The sequence below is a fragment of the Python bivittatus genome, unplaced genomic scaffold (assembly GCF_059951505.1).
Source record: "Python bivittatus isolate LINGU-HERP-01145 unplaced genomic scaffold, Pbiv_v1 ctg000610_np1212, whole genome shotgun sequence".
Classification (NCBI taxonomy): Eukaryota; Metazoa; Chordata; class Lepidosauria; order Squamata; family Pythonidae; genus Python; species Python bivittatus.
The window spans coordinates 18,261,952-18,283,898 of NW_028277088.1; the positions used below are offsets into that span (position 1 = coordinate 18,261,952).

A 21,947-nucleotide genomic window follows, 5' to 3' on the forward strand; every position below is an offset into this window, starting at 1 on the left:
GGCCTCTGGAGTGCAGAGAATTGAGGCAATGTCATAGGAAACACAAAGGCTAAATTGTAGAATTTGCTGGAAAATCAAGAAATGCATTATTAACAAATGTGTGCCTTTTGTCCAGATCATGTATGATCTGTATGAGCCAATCAGAAGCAAAACTAGTGCAAAGCAAACAACGTTCTGAGCAAGGAGTTGCTGAACTGTGAACAGTGAATGCCCTCGTGCAGTTGAACTAAAGCTTGTAGTTGCTTCAGAGATAAAAAAAGCTCTCTGGGACTTCTTAAGAAGTATTGGTTGCAGACCTGCTTTTCGTGGCAGGGAGTGCACAGTGTTATAACATCAGGTACGCTGAATAGAATTACATTTGGAACCAGCGTTGCTGTATTACAGAACCCAAGTACATGTTTTGTTAATGTCTTTTTTCCTCCCAATTTCACTTTTGTTACATCTAACTATAAATACAACATCAGGAAAGAACTTTAAAACTGTAAACAAATGTAATTAAAGGAAGCAAAGTCTATCATGGTATTTTGCAAGCTTCACTGAATAAAAACTTGCACGCATGCACACAGAGAGAGATATATGTGAGACACTTGATCTTAGCCAGAAGGCTGAGAAGTAAGACCGTTTGCAAGACATACTGACTTTCTTAACATAATTCATGATTTGTATTAAAAAGGGCAACTACCTCCCACAAAACCTGAAAGTGAAATTTCTTTAGAAACATTTGCAGAGTGGATACATTTTTATAGAATAACATTTAGAGTTTTGAGTCAAACTCAACTCCTTCTGATTTGCCAAGGAAAAAGTTACAGAGTAAGCAAACTGATAGGGATTTCATTCAATCTAAATATTATGTTAAAGAAAAATATCCCTTTTCCTAACAAATAGAGGCAAAAAAGGAGGACCTAATGCAAGATCCCCACTGTAGGCCAGGGGGCAGCCCTAAGAGATATAGAAAATATGATTTTAGAAATAAAATTATATTTCATGTAATTAATGTTTGTTACTGAAGAGATATATTGTCATGTCTGAAGTGAATTCAACAATATGTTGATCATCTCAAGCAACTTCCACATAAGCGAATGTGTGCAGACCTAAATGCTTACTACATACAAGAGAGATGAAAGCCACATTTTTCTAAAAAAGCAGACATATTGAAGACATATATATTCCAAATAATAAACCAAATAATCTTGCATTGTATACACTTATAATAGCATCTTCACTTCTCCCTGCACACTTATGATGATCCCGGTGACTTAGTTTCTTTGACTGTTTCTCTTGACTAAATGGACTGTAGTTTGTGTTTTGACTTTCTGCAAAAAGGTACTTTTCATCTTGAAACTCGATCATGTTTTAAGTATATTTCTTTAAATCCACTTATTTAAATAGCAGATGCAATGTAAGGAGATAAAAGCGATTGAATCTATCGGTATAAACGAATATTTCACTATAAATATATCAACAGAACTTTTTTCAGGGAGAAACGGAGTTACAGGAGTGCCGTTCATCAACGAACTTTTCGAGGGCTGCAATTGCAGGTGTCTCTGTGGCGCAATCGGTTAGCGCGTTCGGCTGTTAACCGAAAGGTTGGTGGTTCGAGCCCACCCAGGGACGGTTCCCATTGTTTTCGTGCGCAGAACCATGATAATCACCGTTCATTTTATCCACGAAGAGGAAAACGCAGGGGGTTGATTCGATGCAGGGGGTCCCCGCAGTCTACATCCTCCGCTTACTGAAAATGTGCGTAAGATAAAAACCATACGACCGCAGCAGGCGCAGTTGCAGAATCTGCTCTGCAGCGATTTAAAAGGGTGGTTCCATTCAACCCCCTTTCCGCGCCTCGCCCTCCTCCTCGCAACACCCACGTGCTCCTGGCAAAATGCTTCACAGAAGGAGCCCCTCTGCCCAAGAAGCGGCGTAAGTTACGTCTGCACTGCTGGCTCTCGCCGCTTCTCCAGTCGCAGCAGCCCTTCCAAAGAGGGGGCCCGCAAAGGGGATTCCGGTGCCCGGGCCTCGCTGCTCCCGAGGACGCCTGGCCGGGCGCTCGGCCTCCCCCGTGCAAATTCCTCCCTTGCAGCTCCTGTCGCTCTGCTCGCAGGAGCTGCGGCGCTTCGCTTGCCCCCCCCCCCGGCGAGGGAGGGGCTCTTTTCAGCCGCCGCCGCCGCCGCCTCTTTCATCTCTGGCAACAGCCGCGCAGGGCGAGGAGGCTGCGGGCGCGGGCAGATTTATTGGCCTCCTTCCCTGGGGGCTTAAAAGCGGCGGGGGGCGGCGGGGGGCGCAGGGCGAGGGACCACAGCAGCGCCCGACCTTCCTGCGGGAAACTGAGCCGTAGCCGCAGCGCCCGGGCAAATAATCAGTTGCAGATCCCCCCTCCACCCCCGGTGGCCCTCCTGCGTCAGAGGATACCATTTCTCTCTCTTTTTAAGCTGGGAGGGAGGGAGACGACGGTGGGACAGATGCCAAGAAGAGGAGAAGCTCTTATGTAACAACGGGAGGAAGGCAGATCCAAAGTTGTACTTGGCTTCCACGTTTGTATTCCCCCCCCGCCCCCCGCCCCCATTCCGGTTTGTCTGCTTCCAGACGGGATAAGCTTGGATCTTGGCTGCACTTTGCGCCGTGGAGTTGAATTTGTTTTCCAGGCCCGCCGGTTGCAACGTCTCCCGCCCTTCGTTCCCGCCGCAGAGTTGCTAAACCTCCCCGCAAGCAGGAATCTTTCCACCGAACCGGCCCAGCCTTTTCCCCGTCGCGTTTCCCTTGCCAAAAGCGGGGTGGACCCGCTGATCCTCGTTCGCCAGCAAATCTCCGATCCACTCTTTGGCCCGATTTTATAACTGCACCCCGCTTGTAGGGAGGAGGCCTAGAAACCGGATCGGATGAATCCAAGATCGGATTCGCAGTTCCCAACCCGAAACTCAGCTGCTCTTCTAGAACATTTCTGTCGGTCTATCAGAATTCCCCCTACAAAATCCCCCTGCCCTTTTCTTTTGCTTTGTCAAGCTGCCTCTTAATTTTCTCCCTTTTTTGCTTAACGATTAAATTTTAAAGCAAAGATAAATATTTTAAAATCACAACCTGCCTTTCAAATAGAAGCAACTACCTTTTTGTTTGTGTAGAAACTGTTAGTCTCTCTTGTTCTCCTCAAGTGGTGGCAACACCAGGATGACCTTGCCAGGATCAAGAGTCAACTTTGGTTAGTATTTAGATGAGAGATCACCAGGAAAATGCAGGGCCGCAGTAAGCTAAACTAAGAAGTGTAAAAACATCTGGAAGAAGGGAATGGCAAAGCACTTGTGTATGGTTGGCAAGAAAACTGCATGAATGGGTCCAAGAAGGCACAGTGTTCAGCTCTTCTGAAAGAGCTTTATTTTATTTTTTCCCCCCTTTACCTTTTAGGTAAAAGGGAGCCAGTCACTGCTTGGAATTTGAATAGCTGTGAGATATAAGTAGCTTGCTTCTTAATTGCAGGAATGGAACAGGTGCCTGAGTATGAGAGGAGGCTGGCATGAGCTTTCTGGAGTTTTAAAGAGTTTAAAGATCCCTCCAGTCCCAAATCAAACACCAGATGGAAAGGACTCACTCAAATGCCTAATTTGATCTGTATTATCCCTCCTATTCATAAAGTGCTCTGCCCTTTTTAAATTCCTAAAGGCATACTTAATTAAAATATAATGTTACAGTCAAGTGCACTGCATTTCTTAATACATAGATATAGAAATCAAGCCTAAACATGTATTTTCCAAGAACTATTAAAACTTAATAGAAAAGATGATTTAGTAAACAATTAAAACCTAATAGAAAAGTAGATGATTTAGTTTAGAAAAGTAGCTGCATTTGAGTGGAATTCCTTTTTCATTTTTAAGAATCTTATTTTGATAGCAGAGATTTCACCCATGTTTTAGATAGAAGAATATAGTTTTATTTTAAGACTTTAAAAACATTCCTGCAGAACATGTGACACTTTAGAGAAGTTGTGCAAAACAGTGAGCTGCAGAACTGTTCACTATTCTTAATTGACTGAATGACTTTGAAGAGAGAATGCTACCTTTGACAGGATTGTACCCATATTCAATTCTCTGGACGATAAGTGTTGCGTTAGAGGACATGGTCACAAGGGATGCCTAATATTAAATATTGGAATAATTGTGAATTAATTTTTAAAAGGTACTTGAAAGCATGTGACTTAATCTTCAAAGTCTTTGTTCCTTCAATTTGTGTGTGGGTGTTGTGTGGGAGAGAAATTACAGTTGAGATTCTGGCAGACAGAATCTGAAAACATCAGATTTTAGAAAGTGTTGCATATTTAGGTTTTTATTAAGCTACCTATGATATACTCTGAACTTTTAGAAACAGGCATAAAGGATGCATGAGGCTCCATTTTGAAGTGAAGTAAATTGCCAACAGGGCACACACAGGTAACAAATGCAATGGAGGCGAATATGTGTAGCTCAGGGTTGAACTGTGGAGTCCTTGAGGTTCCCTGAGCTTGGTTCTTTTCTTGCAAACATTTCGTTACCCTGCTAGGTAACATCTTCAGTGCTGCACTGAAGATGTTACCTAGCCAGGTAACGAAACGTTTGCAAGAAAAGAACCAAGCTCAGAGAACCCCAAGGACTCCACGGGTAACAAATGATTGAAAATCTATATTCTCTCCCTGTTTACTTGTTTGCGGATGGGAAGAATTTCAGGAACCAATAAGATGGACTAAGCTCTGGAAACAAACATCAGTATTCTATTCTAGTGCATGTGAGTTGCTGATTCATCTCCATTGTTAGCCCTCCTCATCACATCTCCCAAAGTTTCGTTTCCAGCTAGGCACACACCCAGAATTTGCCCTCTCCTGACCTCTTCTTTCAGCTGCTTTGGATCTCCCTACCAAATCTCAAAAGGTTTGAACTTCCCTTCTGCTTCCTTGTCCTCTGTCTCAGGAATACCACCGGTCCCAGCTCTCCACCCTTGCAAATTCTCACACTAGGCAGCGATGGAAAAGAGGAAGGATTGCACAGCAGCCGTTCACAAAGAAGGCATTCTGTTCTCTGTAATCTTCTTAAGTGCACCTTAGGTCCTAAGCAACCTTCATTTTAAGCAACCTTAAGCAGCTTCTCCTAACCTGGTGCCCTCCTGATGGGAAGGCGGGGTATGATGAGAATTGTAGCCCAACCCGTTGAAGAGCTCTTGGGGGGGAAGCCGATCTATAGGAAGCTTGTAGAATAGCTTCCTCTCGCTCGCCCGCTCGCTCGCTCTCTCTCTCGCGCACACACACACACACACGAACACCCCTTTTTTCTTCATTTGCGTCCCAGCTCAACCTCGCTTTATTGGCATAAAGACTCGAGAGAGCTATTGATGGTTAAACAATATGAACTAGGAGAGACCCCGAGTTCTAGTTCCCACAAACTGGGTGCCGGCGCGGGAGCGACAGACGCCTTGAGGCAGGTTGGAAGGCGCGCCCGCTGACCGACAAGGGTTTTGTCGCTCGGGATAGTAATCCCGAGCCTCAGACAGCTCCGCGTCTGCCGCAGCTCACGATGCGCTTTCCGCTTTTTCTAGCTTTCCCATCCCGCCAAGGAAGGAAGGAAGGAAGGTAGGAAGGAAGGAAAGCAGAAGTACAGAAAAGAGGAAGGAAGGAAAAAAGGTGAAAAAGGGAAAGAAGGAAGGAAAGAGAAAAGCAGGAAAGAAGTACAGAAAAGAGGAAGGAAGGAGGAAAAAGGAGGAAAACAGGAAGGAAATACAGAAAAGGGAAACAAAGGAAGGAGGAAAACGGGTAGGGGAAAGGAAAAAGAAAAGATAAAGGAATGAAGGAAGGGGAAGGAAGAAAGGGAAGAAGACGGACGAAGAAAATATAGAAGAGGAATGAAAGGCGAAAAATGAAAGAAGTAGAAGAAAAGAAAGAAAAAGAAGATAGTGGAAAGAAGGAGAAGGAGGAAGGAAATGAGATGGAGGCAGGAGGAGAAGGAGAGGAAGAGGTTGAGAGAGGAGAAAGGACCCTTGAGAAGAAGGTGACTTCTTTCTGCCAGTCCTCTCCGCAGCCTTTCGCCCTGTTTCTTCGTGGCCGGGCCATCCAGGGGCTCCCCAAGCTGGAGGGGACGGGTGAGGCAGGGCAGAGGCGCCCCACCAAAAGGGCGATTCAGGGTTAATCTGACCGGAAGGATCAGCTAGAGAAGCTGGGTGCGGGGTGGGGGGGTGTCTCTTTCCCTGCAAGGTCCGAGCCTCATTCAAAGGAACGGGAAGGCAGCTTCGGGAAGTGGGCCACGTACCCTTCGCTCGGGCTCGGGCAGTCTGAAGCTTTCAGAATAAGACGCCAGGAGCAAGGTTCAGCTGGCGATGGCCCAGCTGGTTGCGCGCTTGGATGCTGGGTGGGTCCCTGGAGAGATGGGCCAGAATTTGCCCGGACTCCTGATGGGGTGGGTGGGAGCGAGCCGGTATCAATGTAAATGGTTTAATCAAATGTCCTCCCCATCCCTGAAAGGTAGATGAAGGATGAAAGGGCTAGTCGCTAGAGCGTTGTTTCATGCCAAGAAGAAATACATTATTGTTGTCTGGATATGCTACTCTATGGTTTGCAGGAACAGCCATGGCATTGCAAAGTAAAGGTCTTTCAGGGTTGGATCAAGAGAGCCCTCTTCAGAACAGACCAATGCAAATAACTGAGACTTCAATTAAGTATCTCTAAATCGAACTAATACATCTGACTAATATTTCTTTGGGGACCGGCCCAGATGTCTGAGAGAAGCTCATAGAGCAGGGAACCAGCATTTTCTGTAGCATTCATCTTACTCAATTGCATAAATACTGTCAAAATAATAGTGGATCTCTAAGAAAAACTCTGGGAGTTTGGGAACATGACAGTTTCTCTAACCACATGCAGGATTATCCAATTTTCTCTTTGTATTGGAATCTTTCTATTCCAACACAACCATTATTTGAAAGATCCAGTTAGCAAAATGTAATGATTGAAAGGAGCAATGCAGTTTTTCAACTTAGGTGCTAAAGTTTTGTGGTACTAAATTAACTTAATATCAACCGAGTAGCAATCTGAATTTTCTCTATTTCTACAAGGGCTGGTCATGTTATTTTCATTTCTACACATCCATAGCAGAACCATAATAACAATAAAAGCCATTCTAGAATGAACCATGCTTGTGAAACATGTTAACACCTGGTTTGCTTAACCATGATTCCCTGAGTTAACCCAGTGGCTTAAGATTGCATAGTACCCTGACCATAAACTAATGTCACTGGTTGGATTTACATAATATATTGAGCCACAAGCAAATCACCTTCATTTAGGATCAGGGTGTTGTACAAATATAGCTATAAAGTAATATTTCCTTCAAGTTTTCATCTAATTAGAAGTCATCATCTTATAGAAAGCTTGAAATTATAAGCAGAACTTCAGTTAAGTTTGAGATGCAGGATGCTTAAATTTCAGATGTGATGCAGAACATTCCCCCTACCACCACCACTCCATACTTGAAATTAAAGTTTATACTTCTTAAAGTATTACAAGGTTATTTGCTTGTTATCAGTGCAAAAGTTTTTGGTCTGCATTTATTTAAATCATGCCTAGGAAATCTGGAACTTGTAATCTAGGCACACCTATAGAGCTCGAGGTTGAAAAACTTGATCTGGAACATAAGGACATGATTTTTGTTTACATACTATAGATAAAAATAAAGGGCAATTATATAGCTATCTAGGAATGTCACATGTTGACATCTGGGGCTGTAATTTTTGAAAACTAGAAACTACTGGTGAAAATCTATGCAAGTTCCCAGTTAACACAGGATAGCTACATTTCTTACTTCTTATGGATGAAGAATTGTGTGCTCCCTGAAAATCTGCATATGTTGTAACCATTGCCCTTAATAAATTAAGTTCAGCATGCAATGGTGTGCAAGTTAAAAAAATTAAAAACCAAGAAACAAGAAACAAAGTATCTGAGATTCTAGCAATTAGAATATGTTATCTGCAAGTGAAAACTCTTAACTTCTTGCTTTGATATCTAAAGTTTCAATTCAAAAATAACAAATAGTGCTTTGTACATAGAGAACAAACTGATGATGTCATTTAGAGAACATGAGCTTCACAGGAAAGAACTTGGCTGAGTCGTAGCAACGTTTGAAGGTTCAATGTGGAAGGAAGGCCCCTTTGAAATCTATAGAAAGTTCAAGTTTGTAGGTTTTATATGTTGCCAAGTACAGAATTTTCTGAAATGCCATCTGTTGTTGAGAGTCCAAGATATTTGGAAGTTAATATTACTGGGCAAAAAAGGCCAGTGCCAATTACTTACTGTAATATATTTGTCAGAGATGAAAGATTGAAATTCCCCCTGTTAGAAAACTTTAGGAAAACATGGTTTTAAAAAAAATATTTCAAGTCAGGCATAGCTAACCTGGTTCAGAATAAATAAATGTAAAGCTATGATTCAATCTCATTCCATTTTTACATCTGTGGAATTATGAAAAGCAGTTTGGAATATATTGGTTCCTCTCTAAATGTAAGGGTTTAATATCTGAAAATTGACAGCCATACGAAAAACTCTTCTTGCCGCACACAATCATTAAAAAAAGAAGTTGTACTGAAAGGTTGCAGCCTGAATACTCTGGTAAGAGCAAGGAGGGGTGGAGGAATACATTAAGATTAACTAAATTCAACCAATTTTCTGGGTAGTTTGTTTAGTTTATGGAAATGGTTTGACACAGAAGTACAAAACAAAGCTTTAAGCCAAGTACAGCATCCAAAAAGCCTTTGTAAGCTAAATTGTTCTTCACATACCATATACATTATTTTAGGGAAGAAGGGAAGAAGGAAGGAAGGAAGGAAGGAAGGAAGGAAGGAAGGAAGGAAGGAAAGGAAGGAAGGAAGGAAGGAAGGAAGGAAGGAAGGAAGGAAGGAAGGAAGGAAGGAAGGAAGGAAGGAAGGAAGCTATTTCCTAGTATTGCTTCTTTTCAACTGTTCTATGTATATGTAAAACAGAATTATCTGGCCAAATGTATCACTACCTAAGATCATAATTCATTGGAAATGAATTATGAAAAGCAGTTTGGAATATATTGGTTCCTCTCTAAAAGTAAGGGTTTAATATCTGAAAATTGACAGCCATACGAAAAACTCTTCTTGCCGCACACAATCATTAAAAAAAGAAGTTGTTCTTCTAAGAGCCTAGATAACTTCATGTGCTCTTATTTTGGATAAACCTAGAAAACAGGCCAGTTATTTAGCATTAGGAGAGCCTTGTAGGTCTGGGCTGCTTAATCCAGCCCTCTGCCTCCAAAAATGACCACCGCTTGTCCCTGGGAAGCCAATTAAATGGGTATGGCAAAGACAACTATTCCTTTAGTATGCTGATCTCAGATGTATTGCCTTCGAGCATAGAAAATCCATTTCAGACATGGCAACAATTAGCTACCTTTCTTCCATGATCAACAAGCATCACCTATCAAGAGTTTCCTATAATCAATAGCAATTGATCTAATCCATTTCAAACTGCAGTCCTTAGCCTTCTCCAACCTAATGTCCCCCATATGTGTTGGGCATTGATTCCCATTATGTCTGTGCAGGTGGGAATGATGGGAGCCGATGCTCAGTGTGTTTGTGAAAAGCTTTAGTGCACATTAGCCTGGGTGGAAATGCATTTGAACTCAGTCCAATACATATGCAGAAGCACTGGAGTGTACAGTGCAGTCTTCAGAACTCTATATTTAAATATGCTTTAGTTCAGTCCAATGAGGTATATTTATTGGAGAAAGAATATTTATAAATATTTGTCATTAGTTCACAGTATAGTAGATTTAGTTATTCATTGCTGTGGTTGAATTCTGTTATAAGCATCATGTCAAATTGAACATTTTACCACCCCGGATTAAAAAAACAGTAGAAAAATATAACAGTACTCTGTATAATTTCTGATATATTTCTTTTTCTTTTTTTTAATACAACATTTTGCTGTAAATTCTGCTTTATTTAAAACTCTAAGATTAAACATTTAGTTATTTCTTTCTTTGTACTCTTTTTCAGTGTTCTGTTGGAAAGGTTGAATTGGGTTTTTTCCCCTGATGCAGATTGTAGTAAATGCCATATCTCTGTGTTATTAACTCAAATCATGAATCACTTCTCACTTCAAACCAAATGTTTTACTATTTTAGTTTCTAATTTTAATTCATCTTTATAACCATCATAGACTAGGAATTTGGGACTTTTTTTATTTCTCAATGTAAAACATCAAGAGGCACAACTGTTAAGACAATATTGTTTTTCACCTGACTATGGTCAATTGAAAATGTAATTATTAGGAATTTAATGTAGAAAGATGGTAAGGTTTTCTGCAGTAAATATCTTATAAGACAGTGGGTAGTTATGTTATATACCAGTCACACAGTTTAAAAAGCAGCCTTTGGACAAGTACAGTATTCAGATTTGCTGAGTGTTATTTGCAAATTTTTACTGGAATAATTTATAAGAAATTCTAGAACTATAGCCAGCTAAAGGTAAGAGCTCCTTTGAATCAAGTTCACCTGCTGAAAACTACATGAATGTATCCATGTAGTTTTCTTGCAAATGATCCAGAAGTGGTTTGCATTGTCTTCCCAGTTTAACCTACAGCCCTCAACTTGCCTAATCGTCTCCCACCCAAACATTTATGAGCTCCAATCCAGCATAATTTTTTTAATATTCAGTCAAGATCAGTCAGGTGCTCGGTAGTACATATTAACAACTGCTATTATCATTTCAGCAGTGTTTTCCTTAGGGACAGCAGATCAGAAAAGCTTCCAGTGCGTGAACCCTTCGAGCAGTTATGGGTTGAAACAGGCTCAATTATTATTTTTTGTCTCATAAACTTTTTTGCTCAAAAAATCTATAGCAGATTTTCTAGACAAATAAAATAAGGCACCTCTTCAAAACTGTGCAAGATTTTTAGAAACCGATGAAAATATTTTTAACGCATACCTTATGAATGCTTACTTGGAATTGAGTGCTACTGAATTCAGCAAGGTTAGTTTTCTTAGAATCTTAGATTCTTGCATTTCAGAATGCAGTTTAAAAAAAGTTAGTTATGAAATGTATTCAGGGATCCTGTTAAAAACTGATTAGGTTCTAGACAACAATACCAGAGCCCTAATTATTTTCTAAGCAGTGTAGGATACATATTTGAATGAGTTTTTTTAATGCATGTCCCATTCTTTTCAGAGATAATTAATTATACGGAATTACAAAGTACACACAGAACATAAGCTGCAAACCATGCTTGGCTCTTCTCAAAATTCATTTCAGAATATTGGGTTCAGTAAAAATTGACTGAAACTAGGTTCCACATGGGTCTATTTAGTCATAATATTAGTTCCATTTATTTCAGTGGGAATGAACTACATCTAGTATGGTTTGCCTCTGACTGCCTGTTTTGTAAAATAGCCTCTTTATGATGAGCTCAGAAATTTTGTGTAGTGTTTGCACATGTGCGCACACACACACAAACATGCCTATGCGTGCAGACCTGCACAGACAAACTTACTTACTTAGGTTGGATCTAGATAAAATTAATTGAACAACTCTGAATTAATTGTAAGTATTAATTGAAAAAGCACATGCGTGCAGACCTACACCAATGTGTTCAGGAGACATTTTAAAATAAGATATTAGAGGAGTTCTGCCTAAACTGATGAATCCAGTTTCTCTGTGCTAAATCAGGCTTCCTTTTTGAGATTTCTTTTTTCTTATCCTGAGGAAATAATCCAATTATGTTAAATTCAAGGGTTGTTCTGTTGATTTCAACAGTGGGAGAGGAAGTTTTGAAGTCTAAGGCAATGTTTTAACTTTACATAAACAAAGAACCCTTTATATACTCTCCTAGGGATTATTCAGAGTGGAATGCTCATTTTCTAATTTTAATAACATTTTAAATCAGTCTCCCCCAACGTAGTATTTTTCAAACGTGTTGCACTACAGTTTCCATTATCCACAGACTATAGCGGCACTAAGCTGGGATTATCTGACTTTGATAGTCTGTCAAGGAAAGACTATCTTGCCTTGACTTTCAAGAGAGCAAAGGAGGAGGGGGATTCTGCAAAGACAATGGCGAGTTCTGCCTCTGCATGGGTATCAGTGAATAGGCGTGGAGGTGTTGTTTTTTTGCACATATCTGAATGATGTTCTTCCACGCCAAAGTCATTGTTTGGCCAGCACGTCAGTGGCTGGAATGAAATGCCTGGGTTTTGCCAAAATATCCTGTTTTATAGAGAAATGTCCCCTCTATTGGAGACCCCGTTTCTTGCTTTTGCTTGCAGATGCTGGATGGGGCATCTGTCAGCTAGAGATGCCACATGGGAGCACATAGATTCAAGTACAATCATACAATTTTCTTCACAACAGTATGAAAGTGATTTGTTATTGCCTTTTTTGGGGAGGTGTTTTTCTATTTCTCAGTATATCCAACAGTATGGACACCTGCAGAAGCTTCCAGCTTTCATCAAAATGACAAAAGCAGCATTGTGCCATTGCATTGCACATTCCATCCCTTTTGGGAGAGTGCAATGGGGTAGACCTGTGGCACAATAATGCTCCTAACCCCCCCCCCCGCATGCCATTGTCCTAAAGCTCTGGCATTCTCATCTCCCATCCAAGAACCACCAGGCCTGATACTGCTTAGCTTCTGAAGAGAGACATGATTACCTAACTATGCTAATTAAAAACTACAACAATGAATTCTTAGATTTAAGAATTCTTTTCACTGGTAACAAAATCGTTAGAATTAAACACAAAGACAATAAAGTACAGTATATAGCAACAGCCTAGTTATAACAAATCTAGATGACAGGACTAGTTTGTGTTTGGATGGGATAGTCAAAGCGTCTAGAAACAAGCCAATTTGCAATTGAATATATTCATACTAGAGAACTAGATTGGTGTAGTGGTTAAGGCATCAGGCTAGAGACTGGGAGTTCTAGTCCCGCTTTAGGCACAAAGCCAACTGGGTGACCTTGGGCCAGCCACACTCTCTCTCAGCCCTAGGAAGGAGGCAATGGCAAACCACCTCCGAAATCTTGTCAAGAAAACTCTAGGGACTTGTCCAGGCAGTTGCCAGATGTCAACATTGACTTGAAGGCACAAAAATAAATAAATAAATAAATAAATAAATAAATAAATAAATAAATATTCATATTAAGCAAAATATTGGTTATTTAATTTCAGAGTTTAACTCTTGGGTTTTGGGCACGTTTTAATCTGCTTATATAGTCTCTCTTTCATCTTTTTCATCATATAATTTTATTCTTTGCCATTTTAAATAAAAATAGTTATGCCCAAGGTATTTGAAATCAAAACTATCCCCCAATCCATGACATTAAGCTGCTTAATAGGCAACTTAAATAATGCCAATCTGCACAGTTTATTCAACTGCTGGAATAATATATGCAGAGCGCTTTGAACATTTAAAAGGTGCTCTATAAATGCTAGGGGCTAACAGATTTATTATCATTAAATAATAATGATATCTTGGAAGGAAGATGATTTATTCCATCTATATTTTGTGAAGGTGTTAACTGGGTTGATGAATATGGTAATGAAGAATAGATCACTTTCAAATTCCCCTGGAACATGGGTCAATTCCTGAGTGCTGAAGGAACCTAGCCCTGCTTTTAAGCCACAGAGGCCCCAAAATGTCAGGAGGGTGAATGTGTGTGGCTCATATGCATTGCTATACCTGGCCTTGAACTGGCAGGTTCACCAGCCAGCAACAGCTCCAGGATTTTATGATTGCCTTCTTATTTAACTCTATGATTCTTTCCAAACCATTTTAATCACAAGCCAATCAACGTCTTTCATTTCCGGTGTTCTTACCCATTTCCCTGCCTTCTCTTTTATGCCTTTTTCTTTCTGGATTTTGCTAAGGAGGTCATGTGATGGAGGCACCCCTGCTGTTCCTATTTCCAGTGCCTGTGAATTAGCTCTTGTGGGGACAGCATTTCCTGTCAGTGAGTGACAAGAGATGCTGTATTAGGCGAGATGAATTCATTCTCAATCCCTCTCTCTTTCCTTCCCTTTCTTTTTCTATCCCATCATTCTACCTCTCCTTTGTTTTTAAATGCATTGCTTCTCTCTGTGTGTCTCTGTGTGTGTGTGTGTGTGTCTCTCTCTCTCCTTTTTTCCTGATAACCACTCTCTCTTTATTTCTCCCCCCTCTTCTATTCTCTCTCCTGTCCTCCTTTTGTATTTTTTCATTCCCAGCAGGGCTCATGCATACAAATTGAGCCCCCTCCCAGCCAGTAATAGGATGGGAGCTCTTTGTGGCTCCTACCATCTCTATGGAAACTGGGGGGGGAGTGTCTCAAGAGTGGCAGGAGACCCAGCACTTAGGCCCAACTATTGTTGCCCTTGCTAAAATTGCAAAGCATCCCTTGGGATCATCTAACCACTTTTAAGAAAACAGCTGTTTTGTTTTCACTAGGTGTGTTAATGGTAGCTTTTAAACACTGAGTGTAAAAGTGCAAGATTTCCATAGACAGGTGTCTGAGAAAGGGCAAAGGAGGGCTTTTTCAAAAGATCTTGGAGGATATATTGTCTTCAGAACTATATTTTCCTGGACCACACTTAAAAACCATTGTGTTGAATAGTATTATCTGCAACAAGCAACAGCTGTAATTCTAAATTTTAAGTGGGTATGGCAGATTTTAATGTCAATTGGAACGTACCTCCCAGTATTGACTTTTACTCAGAAATATCATTGCATTCCTGGTTTTACTTGTGAATTCTTCTGGTGAGCACCTGAATCTGTGCATGAAGTATGATATTTTATTCTTCCTGGCTGTTGCATCCAGATGATTAAGTTTCTTAAGGTTACTAAACACTTGCCTATTTTAACCTAAACGTGGAGTTTTGCCTTCACAAATAATACCTACAAAGAACCAGTACGTACATAAAACTATAGAAGGGAAGATTTTATGTATTTAGAGAATTTTTAATCCACATATTCATTGTTAAGAACTGAATAATGAAGGTCCAAAATGAGACAGCTGAAATAAAGAATTTGTCATATGTATCCACCCTCAGGAATGCTTGTATAGATTAATTAACTATTGAACCCTCTTAATTCATTCAATCACAGTGATAAAATTATCAGTTTCTTCCCAGTATTACAGTACATGTGGAAAGGCAAGAGAGGTTTTGATCAATATTAGTGAATCTATGAATAGAATCACAAGGTCATAATTATTCCTGACTAATTACTAGGAAGCATATGGTAGTGACCTTGTATATGTGTCAGATTTCATTTAAGAACTTTCTTCCACAACAAATAATTAAACTAATTTGTGTAACATGAAAAAGTGACAGAGTTGGATTTTGCTTCAAGTATCTATTAATTTCTGAAGAAAAAAATGCAAACACAGCATGACCATGTCAAATCTATGTCTTAGTGTTAGAAATGTTGACTAAGGCATTCTATATTTTAATTACAGATATTTCCATATTTTCTTCCCTTTCTGTTTTTATTTTTTTATCCTGATTTGGCTCTTAATATGTCAGATATCACTGTAAGAAATAGAATATTTATTAGGCAATTACGTTTTATTGCTTCTACCACAGCTGGAAAAAATCTATTAGTAAATTCACAAAAACTCTTTCACTGCCCTGTCACATCACATGAACCACAGGTCATTCAGCATCTGATGTTTTCTATATCCCAACTGTTAATTAAGAATGTTAATAAATATCAATATTGTTAAAATAATCTATATATAATGGGACTATTCAATGTTTTTGTGGGGAAAATAAGCAGGAGTATTAGGCATGTTTGCTACCTTGAGTTGACCAATGTCTGTCTGTCTGTCTGTCTGTCTGTCTGTCTGTCTGTCTGTCTGTCTGTCTATCTATCTATCTATCTATCTATCTATCTATCTATCTATCTATCTATAATGTGCATTGTTTTTATTTGCAATTATTTATGTTATGAGTGTCAACAGTGAAATGGTTAACACTGTGGGCATTTAACTGGTGATAATTAAGAATCTATTAAAATGAATATGGGAAGTTTCACTTTGCACAGCTATAGCTTCATTCTTCCATCGTTACAGGATCCTTAGAACACAATGAAGATATGGTTTATGTTGATACTTATTCGTATAAAAAGTAAATAGTTAAAAAATAAATCTAAAACTATCAGTTTTGATAGTTTTGAACACTATTGTACAAGGTGGATGATCTGTCTGTAAAGCTCAATATTGCAGACTCTGACTAGCAGCAGCTTTCTGCTGTCTGTGTGGAGAGGCACTCCCTAGCCACGATTGGGTATCTGATCACTGTGGACATCAGTAATTGAACTTTGGACCTCCTGTGTACAAAGCAAGGCTCTTTTTCTAGTGTGTGTCCTTCTCACGCAGAATTGCCAAATTATTTGCTAGAGAAGATAATGCCCTAAGAAAGCTGTAGGCTCAGGCTATCACATCCAATTCTGGCTCTGATTCTGAAATATTTCTAGACACAACTGATGGGCTTGTTCTCCTATTAGTAGCCCCGGAGGGCTTACCTGGCAGCAATAATAATATTGGGGAGCCTCACGGATTGCTGAGATAATGAAGTACCTCAGGGGATTTCTGGGAAATTAAAATGGCAGCCATACAATTTGGCTACTAGTAAAGAGCACGGAAGCATCCGTTTTGTGATTGCTCAGGATGACCAGCTGCTGCTGATTGCTGTGTTTAGATAACTAGCACGGGTGTTTGAATCATTTGCTCAATTTTGACTTACGATAGAATGACCTGCCTTCATTGGAAGAGGGATGTTTAATCTCTTCCAATGAGAAAAGATGAAGAACTTTGCATATTGTTTTTATCATCCCATTTCTATAAACTTTCAGAATAGTTTTTAGTTTTTCTAATACTTTATTAGCTATCCTATCCAGTTTTGTGTCATCTGCAAATTTAGTTTGAATTAAGAAAAACAGAAGACTCTCAAATTTTAACTATAACCAAGTCATTTATTAATAGTAAGAAAAAAAGGAATTCTATTTGTTTTGTTACATATGCTTATAATCTGTCCTTCAGTACAGAATAATTCAAGGACAAATTATACATTTCTTATAAAGCAATAAAATAAAAAAGGAAATAAAAGCTAATACAGAAAGAAACTTAGAATAATAAAAGACACAGGTTCATAAAAATAACAGAAATTCAACATCTGCAACAGTATAAAATATGAAAACAGTTAAAAAGCCTGAGAAAGTAAGTTATTTGATGCCAAAAGAACATCAGCGTAGATTCGACATACATCTTCTCTGTATTTGTACATTTATTGAAGCCTTCTTTAGCAAAATGAAGCTGTTTAATCACATACATTTAATAACCACAGCCTTTGCAATAATGTACAAAGAGCTTCCATTTTTAAAAAGTTTAGCTAGAATCAGATTCATAATCCTTCAGACATTAATCCCTAATTTTTCTTTCTATTTCTACTATGCTGATTCATAAATAGGTTTGACTGTCAATAATGGATAGAATAGACGGACACCATTAATTGATCTGAAATATTCTATTACTATTGATAAAATATTCAGAAAAGATAATAATCTTACAGTCTTGAGCACAGACGACATACATGAAATTTAATACATTTTCAGGTTGAAATACTTTATTTTTCCCATAAAAAGTGTTCTATTTTGGTAATCTATTTGCAGATCCATACAATTTCCACTTGTGAGATAATCTTACAATATTTTCTTTCCATTGGACCATACCTATTTCTGAAGTTTTCAATATTCCCTTTGCAGCAGAATTAAGTTCTTTCACTCTGTCTTCTAGCCCCATGCAAAGAACTTTCTGCTCTGGAAGGCATTCCTGGGCCACAGTGCAGGTACTCTGCAACTGTAGGCACTGTAATGCTTATGTACTTTTTCTATATGCTTGACTTACTTTGATATCTCGTCTATCCTATTTTTAGTTACTGATTTAATGTTTCTCTCTCTCTCTCTCTCTCTCTCTCTCTCTCTCTCTCTCTCTGAAAGTTGGAACTGCAAAATATAGTAAACAGGTGAACCAGAGTCAGGGCTGGTTTACCACTAGGCAGAATGAAGTGACTGTGTTTATTAAGATCAGTTTGGACTCAAACTCCAGCAGCCTGGGACAAAAAGGAACTTAACATATTGGAAGGAACATTTCTCCCCATAATTTTTGGTAAATCTCAATTTCCTTAGCACTCCTTCAGTTATCCTTCAGCTCTGGCAATTGATTGTCTTGGACTAACTGTGCATATCCTCAATACCTCTGGACACAATGGCAATTGCAGCCAATCAGAATTAAGAACTGATGTGGCCATCCTATGTGGCCATGTAGAGAGTTAAGCTATGTAGGCAAACTATTGGTATCTGCCATATTATTACAACTTTCAATATGGAAAGTATGCAGGGGGGGGTCAGCCAAGGAAGCCTTGTGATGATGACTTTGGCAAATAGTAATGGCTACTTCAGATTCTCTGTAAGAACAAACTATTCAGCCACCAATCACTTTCCATAGTTGTACCAATCCCCGTCACAAACATACCCCAACATACTTTTTATGCCAGTCCCCATAATATGGCCTTCAACTCTTCCACGGCCCATGGGTGAGCCTTAAGTCATATGTAGCTGTACTAGTATTAAAATAGCATTTCCTGCTTATTCTAACACCATCCAAGGGTACTCTTGATTTGTATAAAATATTTGTTACTTGTCCCTTTGAAAAGAAGCCAGATGATTGTAGTGACATGAAGCAGACAGAGGTAACAGATGCGGGAGATGGATCAGCAATGGGAATGGCACATTTCATGCCAGTAGGCTTTCTGCCAACTCAAGGGTAGAGGGATAGTGCTTAACTCAATAGTGGGAAAAGGCCCCATGACAGTCAGGGGCAATTAACAAGATAAGAGGTAAAATCTATAGTCACGTTCACGGAGTTGTTGCCTCAAATTCATACCCAGAATTTTGCTTCTCTTCCTCTTTATTGAAAAGAAGATGGCCAAGAGAATTGTGGAGACAGAGATCTGGATACACTCCCAGAGGCACTGCTTTGACATATCTTTTTCCTGACAGAGAAAGTGATATATAAATTGATAAACTAGCTAACGAACGACCTAATAATTTCCAGCCAACATGGAGGCATTGGATGGCAGGAAATTACAACATATATTGTGAGACTAGTGTAATCATGATCATCTCTAACATTTTTGGAGGCCCAAATAATTATTGTTAGAACGTTATTGAGTTTTCTGCTGAAAGCAGTATGCAGCATAAATGCTGATAGCAACACACAATACAATGAAATATCTAACTAATTGCAAAGTGCCTTCAGATACAACACAATCACTATTCCACTAAAATCTAAAGTAAAACTCTAGATAGAATGTTTAAAAATCACCCCCACCAACACTGTAGACCAGCTGGGTATAAAGATAAACTATAGAGGAAATCCCTCCTTGATTCATCAGCTGAAAGGATCTCTGGTGTTTCTTGCTCTGGCATGCAGTCGCTGTGTCCCTGTTCGCTGAGGCCACAGGGTTTCTCTGGAAGGTTTGTAATCAGTGCAAAGGTCTTGCCCTCAACTAATCTGGACAGCAGTCTGGGGAGCTCCATGGGAAGGCAACCAGAATATTACAGACAGTTAGAAGAAAGACAGAAAGCTATACAGAAAAATAACAGTTTGAGAGTACAACATTCTGGTTAGCTCAGAATAATGAGACAGACCCCGTTAAGCTAAATTACATTTGTTCATAAGGATGGCATTGCATCGCTCTCTTTATTTATGCTGTCTTTCTATGAGCCTCTTTTTGTCTTTCATGTGTGCAGCAGACGTTGACCTTGACCCAGGGGTCTTAGATCACCAGAGCCCTAGAAAGGTTAGTATCTTGTTAACTCTACCCTAAATACAGCTTTGGCTTTCATGTTGTATGGGTTCTAATTCATATGTCTGTTTGTGTAATTTTAGTGTTAGTGTATTGCATTGACCCAACTTGATGATTTATGAACCCATGTTTGTGTCTAGGCATTATATGTGAACATAGCCAATTATTGCTTATTCAACAAGCTATGGCTTATAGTGTATCTTTCCAATCAACAATGTTCATTAATTACTACAATGCAGCTAGCCAATGTATGTTTATGAAGATTTGGTGCAAGGGAAAAAGTAGGAGATAATACTGATGATGAGTGCCTGTGTGTCATAACTGCAGCTCATTCAAGAAATTGACATGCATAATTTTTACAAAGCCAAAAATTCTGTTTTGGATGTGGAATATGAGGGCAACTTTTCACTGAAATCAAAAAACAGTTGGGAAATGCTTTTTTGCTTAGCAGTGAAAAACTGTACACTCCTCTGAGCAGAGGTCTGTTGTTTTACATTCTATAAAGAGCTATGCATTTGGCATAACTATATAGATAATCAAATTACAGTTATATTCAAAATTTCAGAAATTACAAGGCAGACCCTTGTACAGCAGACCCAGAACATACTGCTTCCAGTGCAAGTCTTGGCTCTAATGGTAGTAACTCCTTTTTCCAAACTGCCATCTAGCCTTTGGTGCAAACCTTTCCAAGATATTAAAACATATTGCTGAGTGGTTAGCATGGTTCTAAGGACCTCAGGTGTTTCCATATAATGCTACCTTCTATCCTACTGTAGGGTTACCAGATATCTGAACAGGCAAAGGGGGACACAGACAATTGAAAAGGAGGGAAAATGGGGGAAAAGGAGGACATGCTAACTATTTAACTTGCTTGGCATCTGTGACAAAAATTACAATGAAAAACTTCCAAAAAAACATACCTAGGCCTACATGTATATGAAATTACTTTTTCCAGCATTAGAAAGACTGTTTTTTTTAATTGCAATATTTTTCCAACAAATCTTTATTTTCAAGAACACATGCTAGTGATAATATGCACTTTCCAAATTTCATCCTATAAATGTATGATGACTCATGTGATCTACAGACCATAGTAATCATAGATCTGAAGGGGCTGGATTCAAGCCAATAGCTGGAATCAGGAAATAAATTAAATACCCGTAAATCTAGGTTGTCGAATCTGCAGACAATTTACAAGGTCACAATACACAAAAGTGTTAATGACTACTGTTGTGACAACAGTCCAAATTTTAAAAACAAAGCAAAGCAAGGCACTCAAAAAATTTGATTTTAAGGCTGTGCCCACCAGATGGAGGACATGAGGACAAAAAGGAGGACATGTCCTCCTTTTGCCAGACATCTGGTAACCCTACTAGGTCCTAATGCCAAACCTGCCAAACCTCCAGACTGCTACGGGGCAACATGACTGTACAACCATGCCATACTCCACTATGTAAATCTAGGATTTCCCAGTGAGCTTTCTTAGATTTTATTTTGATTATACATATGCACACATATGAACACACACATGTATACACAGCAGTGATTTACACCGCAATACATGTGTCCTGTAGCTGTTCATAAACCATCATCCTTGCAGCCTGCTTTTCTTCTGTGTTGCAGCACAGTGAAAGGACCTTTGAAAACAGTTGCAGGCAAACCTCTAAAACAAAGCTGGGCAACCCATCTTCCATTTCTGTGGCCCTTGGAACCCCCATTGACCATGATTACTGAAATCTGACAATATAATTTCCTACCATTTTGAGTCAGGAAATAATGAAAATAATCATATAAGGCCTCAACTAGGTATCATGAAAGGAAAAAAAAAATCACCAGTTTCCAGTATCTGCTACTGGTGATCTACTGACAGAGCTTAGCAATTGGCAGAGCACATTGGCAGCAAGAGCACAGCAATTTCATTGTGTGACAAATCTCAATCAGCCCTGTTCTCTTCTAGGATGCATGTCTCCTTCCGCTTGAGCACTGCCTTTTCTGCCGTTCTGCTTGCAACCCACAAAGGTTAGTTAGTGTTTCATAGTGTGCTCAATTTTCATTGGGATGTTTTGGGTATTTTTGGGGGGGTCTTA

General features: G+C 39.4%; 1 non-coding gene across 1 annotated transcript; it reads left to right on the plus strand.

Annotated features, from left to right (window-relative positions):
- The first annotated feature begins 1,540 nt into the window (after nt 1-1,540).
- TRNAN-GUU (transfer RNA asparagine (anticodon GUU)) lies at nt 1,541-1,614 on the plus strand. Its single transcript has one exon. It is a non-coding gene; the product is annotated as a tRNA-Asn (tRNA).
- The last annotated feature ends 20,333 nt before the right edge of the window (nt 1,615-21,947 follow it).